The sequence below is a fragment of the Schistocerca serialis genome, chromosome 1 (assembly GCF_023864345.2).
Source record: "Schistocerca serialis cubense isolate TAMUIC-IGC-003099 chromosome 1, iqSchSeri2.2, whole genome shotgun sequence".
Lineage (NCBI taxonomy): Eukaryota > Metazoa > Arthropoda > Insecta > Orthoptera > Acrididae > Schistocerca > Schistocerca serialis.
In genome coordinates, this window is record NC_064638.1 from 128,597,110 (window position 1) to 128,603,496 (window position 6,387).

Sequence of the window (6,387 nt, forward strand, 5' to 3'; positions counted from 1 at the left end):
GTCGTTGAGGACACACTGTCGCCAGTCCCTTGTTCATATGGGCGCTCAGTTGTTCAGCAATTCACGTCTGTTCGCCCGTACACATCCTTGCAGCCGTCGTTCACCCTTGTCATCTATGGCCCGTGCTGCACTACACTTGAGTCGGTGCCTGTTGTGGATAGCGCCATGTTGCGTTGCTCTCGGTATACTCGCACTTTAACCACGCGAACAGTTTACAAACTTGAAACTTCCTGGCAGATTAAAACTGTGTGCCGGACCGAGACTCGAACTCGGGACCTTTGCCTTTCGCGGGCAACTGCTCTACCAACTGAGCTACCCAAGCACGACTCACGCCACGTCTTCACAGCTTTACTTCTGCCAGTACCTCGTCTCCAGTTTACAAACTGAACCATTTCGGACGTGCTTTCACCCTTGGCCCGAAAGCCGGTAATCATTCCCTTTATGACGTAAGACAAATCGCTCCGTTTCCGCTTTGCAACGACTGCACTCCCACGATACATTCTATATACCCTCTATTGCTGGTACTGCCACCTGCCGTCTGTGAACGGTTATAGCACGACGACGTCGAACATAGGCGGTAATCACATCAATGTGACCGGACTGCGTTAATAACCGATGTAAGAGCATGTTTAAGCATACATATGAATGCGTTTGGACATGTCGTGCTGTCTCCAGTATATAACAGGCGCTTGTGACAGTACTTAAGTTTCGAATGCAAAGCGTGCGTCTGGTGCTTATTTTAGGTCAATGGTGAAACGAAATTTTTTAATTTAATTTTAATTTATGCGAAGTAGATAAAATTTGAAAAAAGAAAAACGGATAGAGGCATCTATGCTTAGTGAATCGGATGGTATAAAGTCAAGGTTGTACAATAACAGTTACTTAAATTATGGTTTTGCTTCTTTGGACGGAATGCCATAGTGTGTTGTTTCTTTTCAAGCTCTCTCCCATGAAAGCATGAATCCATCAATATTAGTTCGACTCATGGAAACTCATCCGGCTCATAGAAACAAACCTTTGGAATTTATCAAAATGGTTTAAATGGCTCTAAGCACTATGGGACTTTATATCTGAGGTCATCAGTCCCCTAGACTTACAACCACTTAAACACACATCCATGCCCGAGGCAGGATTCGAACCTGCGACCGCGGCAGCAGCGCGGTTCCAGACTGAAGCGCCTAGAACCGTTCGGCCACTACGGCCGGCTGGAACTTTTCGAAAGAAAGAAATTCACATACCTGAGAAATCAACAAACTTCGATTTGTAAGGGAAGCCATTCTGATAGAAGCGCAATGGAAGCACCTCATCTCGTACGATTAAGGGTAGTCGAGGTGTCCAAACCCCATACAATCGCCTTAAACATATTGCCTGCTGCACTTAATGCGGTAAATGTTTTAATAGGCGTGGAATAAGCCAAAAAATGGGAAAAAATCTGCTTCCTAATTACTCAACATCAAGTGAATCAGTGACTTACCTGACGATGTTCTCTCTGTCTCTCTCTCTCTCCGTCCGAACGGGCCTCGGAAGCCCTAACGGTACCGAGCGTCAGCCGTGGTATGCCCAGCCGGTAGTCCTCACCGGATGCGGATACGAAGGGACGTGTGGTCAGCACACCGCTCTCCCAGCCGTTGTCAGTTTTCTTAATCGAAGCCTTCAGTCAAGAAGCTCCTCAACTGGCCTCACAGGGGCTGAGTGCACCCCGCTTGCCAACAGCGCTCCGGAGGCCGGACGGTCACCCATCCGAGTGCTAGTCAAGCCCAATAGCGCTTAACTCCCGGTGATGTGACGGGAACCGGTGTCACCACTGGGGCAAGACCACCGTTGGTTTGACGATTTTCGCGATCATTTAATTCAACAAGTGAGTTCATGTGAATTTTTTTGCACTCATTTTTATGAATCAACAGATGTAGCAAAAATGTCTCGGTTCTTATATTTTGTGAGGAGTGTGATACGGTCACAACAGTCAAAGAAATTATGTAACTTTGCAAAACAATGCCGGCTCATGCATCTGGACAATGTCTCTTTGAGGGTTTTTTATGAAGATAGTACAAACTATATTAACAAAGATTGATCGAAATATATTCCAGATTGTTCAAATGGCTCTAAGCACTATGGGCTTAACATCTGAGGTCATCAGTCCCCTAGAACTCAGAACTACTTAAACCTAACTAACCTAAGCACATCACACACATCGATGCCCGAGGCAGGATTCGAACCTGCGACCGTAGCAGCAGCGCGCTTCCGGACTGAAGCGCCTAGAACTGCTCGGCCACAGCGGCCAGCTATATTCCAGTATTTAATGATGTTGCAAAGGTGATAACAGGAAAGAACAGTGGATTAATGAAAATATTACAACATCTTCTTATTCCAAGTCACAGGAGAACTGAAAATATTAATCCCTATCGCCACGTCTTTTCTATGTCTACGGTATCGTTTCTCAACGTGGGGGTCGTGTGCGACCTGCTGATTGAGAAAGAATGGTCTAGATTAAACAAGCCCTTTACGTAATAGTCGAAACGTACCGCTTGTACTTCATATTACTTGGAATTCCGAGTTTCCGTTGACAAAAGATTTTCCCATTCTGGCAGTTCAGCTGTTGTTGTTGTTGTTGTTGTGGTCTTCAGTCCTGAGACTGGTTTAATGCAGCTCTCCATGCTACTCTATCCTGTGCAAGCTTTTTCATCTCCCAATACCTACTGCAACCTACATCCTTCTGAATCTGCTTAGTGTATTCATCTCTTGGTCTCCCTCTACGATTTTTACCCTCCACGCTGCCCTCCAATACTAAATTGGTGATCCCTTGATGCCTCAGAACATGTCCTACCAACCGATCCCTTCTTCTGGTCAAGCCACAAACTTCTCTTCTCCCCAATCCTATTCAATACTTCCTCATTAGTTATGTGATCTACCCATCTAATCTTCAGCATTCTTCTGTAGCACCACATTTCGAAAGCTTCTATTCTCTTCTTGTCCAAACTATTTATCGTCCATGTTTCACTTCCATACATGGCTACACTCCATACAAATACTTTCAGAAATGACTTCCTGACACTTAAATCAATATTGGATGTTAACAAATTTCTCTTCTTCAGAAACGCTTTCCTTGCCATAGCCAGCCTACATTTTATATCCTCTCTACTTCGACCATCATCAGTTATTTTGCTCCCCAAATAGCAAAACTCCTTTACTACTTTAAGTGTCTCATTTCCTAATCTAATTCCCTCAGCATCACCCGACTTAATTAGACTACATTCCATTATCCTTGTTTTGCTTTTGTTGATGTTCATCTTATATCCTCCTTTCAAGACACTGTCCATTCCGTTCAACTGCTCTTCCAAGTCCTTTGCTGTCTCTGACAGAATTACAATGTCATCGGCGAACCTCAAAGTTTTTATTTCTTCTCCATGAATTTTAATACCTACTCCGAATTTTTCTTTTGTTTCCTTTACTGCTTGCTCAATATACAGATTGAACAACATCGGGGAGAGGCTACAACCCTGTCTTACTCCCTTCCCAACCACTGCTTCCCTTTCATGTCCCTCGACTCTTATAACTGCCATCTGGTTTCTGTACAAATTGTAAATAGCCTTTCGCTCCCTGTATTTTACCCCCTGCCACCTTTAGAATTTGAAAGAGAGTATTCCAGTCAACATTGTCAAAAGCTTTCTCTAAGTCTACAAATGCTAGAAACGTAGGTTTGCCTTTCCTTAATCTTTCTTCTAAGATAAGTCGTAAGGTCAGTATTGCCTCACGTGTTCCAGTGCTTCTACGGAACCCAAACTGATCTTCCCCGAGGTTGGCTTCTACTAGTTTTTCCATTCGTCTGTAAAGAATTCGTGTTAGTATTTTGCAGCTGTGACTTATTAAGCTGATAGTTCGGTAATTTTCACATCTGTCAACACCTGCTTTCTTTGGGATTGGAATTATAATATTCTTCTTGAAGTCTGAGGGTATTTCGCCTGTTTCATACATCTTGCTCACCAGATGGTAGAGTTTTGTCAGGACTGGCTCTCCCACGGCCGTCAGTAGTTCCAATGGAATATTGTCTACTCCGGGGGCCTTGTTTCGACTCAGGTCTTTCAGTGCTCTGTCAAACTCTTCACGCAGTATCATATCTCCCATTTCATCTTCATCTACATCTTCTTCCATTTCCATAATATTGTCCTCAAGTACATCGTCCTTGTATAGACCCTCTATATACTCCTTCCACCTTTCTGCTTTCCCTTCTTTGCTTAGAACTGGGTTTCCATCTGAGCTCTTGATATTCATACAAGTTGTTCTCTTATCTCCAAAGGTCTCTTTAATTTTCCTGTAGGCGGTATCTATCTTACCCCTAGTGAGATAGGCCTCTACATCCTTACATTTGTCCTCTAGCCATCCCTGCTTAGCCATTTTGCACTTCCTGTCGATCTCATTTTTGAGACGTTTGTATTCCTTTTTACCTGTTTCACTTACTGCATTTTTATATTTTCTCCTTTCATCAATTAAATTCAATATTTCTTCTGTTACCCAAGGATTTCTACTAGCCCTCGTCTTTTTACCTACTTGATCCTCTGCTGCCTTCACTACTTCATCCCTCAGAGCTACCCATTCTTCTTCTACTGTATTTCTTTCCCCCATTCCTGTCAATTGTTCCCTTATGCTCTCCCTGAAACTCTCTACAACCTCTGGTTCTTTCAGTTTATCCAGGTCCCATCTCCTTAAATTCCCACCTTTTTGCAGTTTCTTCAGTTTTAATCTACAGGTCATAACCAATAGATTGTGGTCAGAGTCCACATCTGCCCCTGGAAATGTCTTACAATTTAAAACCTGGTTCCTAAATCTCTGTCTTACCATTATATAATCTATCTGAAACCTTTTAGTATCTCCAGGGTTCTTCCATGTATACAACCTTCTTTCATGATTCTTAAACCAAGTGTTAGTTATGATTATGTTGTGCTCTGTGCAAAATTCGACCAGGCGGCTTCCTCTTTCATTTCTGTCCCCCAATCCATATTCACCTACTATGTTTCCTTCTCTCCCTTTTCCTACACTCGAATTCCAGTCACCCATGACTATTAAATTTTCGTCTCCCTTCACAATCTGAATAATTTCTTTTATTTCATCATACATTTCTTCAATTTCTTCGTCATCTGCAGAGCTAGTTGGCATATAAACTTGTACTACTGTAGTAGGCGTGGGCTTCGTATCTATCTTGGCCACAATAATGCGTTCACTATGCTGTTTGTAGTAGCTTACCCGCATTCCTATTTTCCTATTCATTATTAAACCTACTCCTGCATTACCCCTATTTGATTTTGTGTTTATAACCCTGTAGTCACCTGACCAGAAGTCTTGTTCCTCCTGCCACCGAACTTCACTAATTCCCACTATATCTAACTTCAACCTATCCATTTCCCTTTTTAAATTTTCTAACCTACCTGCCCGATTAAGGGATCTGACATTCCACGCTCCGATCCGTAGAACGCCAGTTTTCTTTCTCCTGATAACGACATCCTCTTGAGTAGTCCCCGCCCGGAGATCCGAATGGGGGACTATTTTACCTCCGGAATATTTTACCCAAGAGGACGCCATCATCATGTAATCATACAGTAAAGCTGCATGCCCTCGGGAAAAATTACGGCTGTAGTTTCCCCTTGCTTTCAGCCGTTCGCAGTACCAGCACAGCAAGGCCGTTTTGGTTATTGTTACAAGGCCAGATCAGTCAATCATCCAGACTGTTGCCCTTGCAACTACTGAAAAGGCTGCTGCCCCTCTTCAGGAACCACACGTTTGTCTGGCCTCTCAACAGATACCCCTCCGTTGTGGTTGCACCTACGGTACGGCTATCTGTATCGCTGAGGCACGCAAGCCTCCCCACCAACGGCAAGGTCCATGGTTCATGGGGGGGGACAGTTCAGCTATACTCGTATAATACTCCAAGTCATCGTGGATAATTAGAGTTGATACAGTGCTGAGCGCAACTCCTGATTCTAATACAAATGCCGCCCAGCAACGTGTTGCGGAAAACGCGACCAACAGTCAGACCACCGGCCATTGCGGCCGAGCGGTTCTAGGCACTTCAGTCAGGAACCGCGGGAACGCTACGGTCGCAGGTTCGAATCCTGCCTCGGGCATGGATATAAGTTCTTGGGGACTGATGACGTCAGATGTTATGTCCCATAGTGCTCAGAGCCATTTGAACAGTCAGACCGCACACTTTCCGCAACTCCGCCAGCTGACCGCAGTCGGCGGTTTACAAGTATATTCTGCTGTCTGCGTGGTAGTAGACATAGCAGATTGCTCTCTCCCCGGCCGCTCATAACGGCCGCTTACTGGTGGCGCCACCGCAGGAGCCAAAGATCCTCATGACAAGTAGAATGTGTCTCCAAGCGGTACACTGAGGAC

The 6,387-nt window shown here is 44.4% G+C and overlaps 1 non-coding gene across 1 annotated transcript; it reads right to left on the reverse strand.

Moving 5' to 3' along the window:
* Positions 1–248: 248 nt before the first annotated feature.
* Positions 249–323, reverse strand: Trnas-cga (transfer RNA serine (anticodon CGA)). The gene has a single exon. It is a non-coding gene; the product is annotated as a tRNA-Ser (tRNA).
* Between the last annotated feature and the right edge of the window lie 6,064 nt (positions 324–6,387).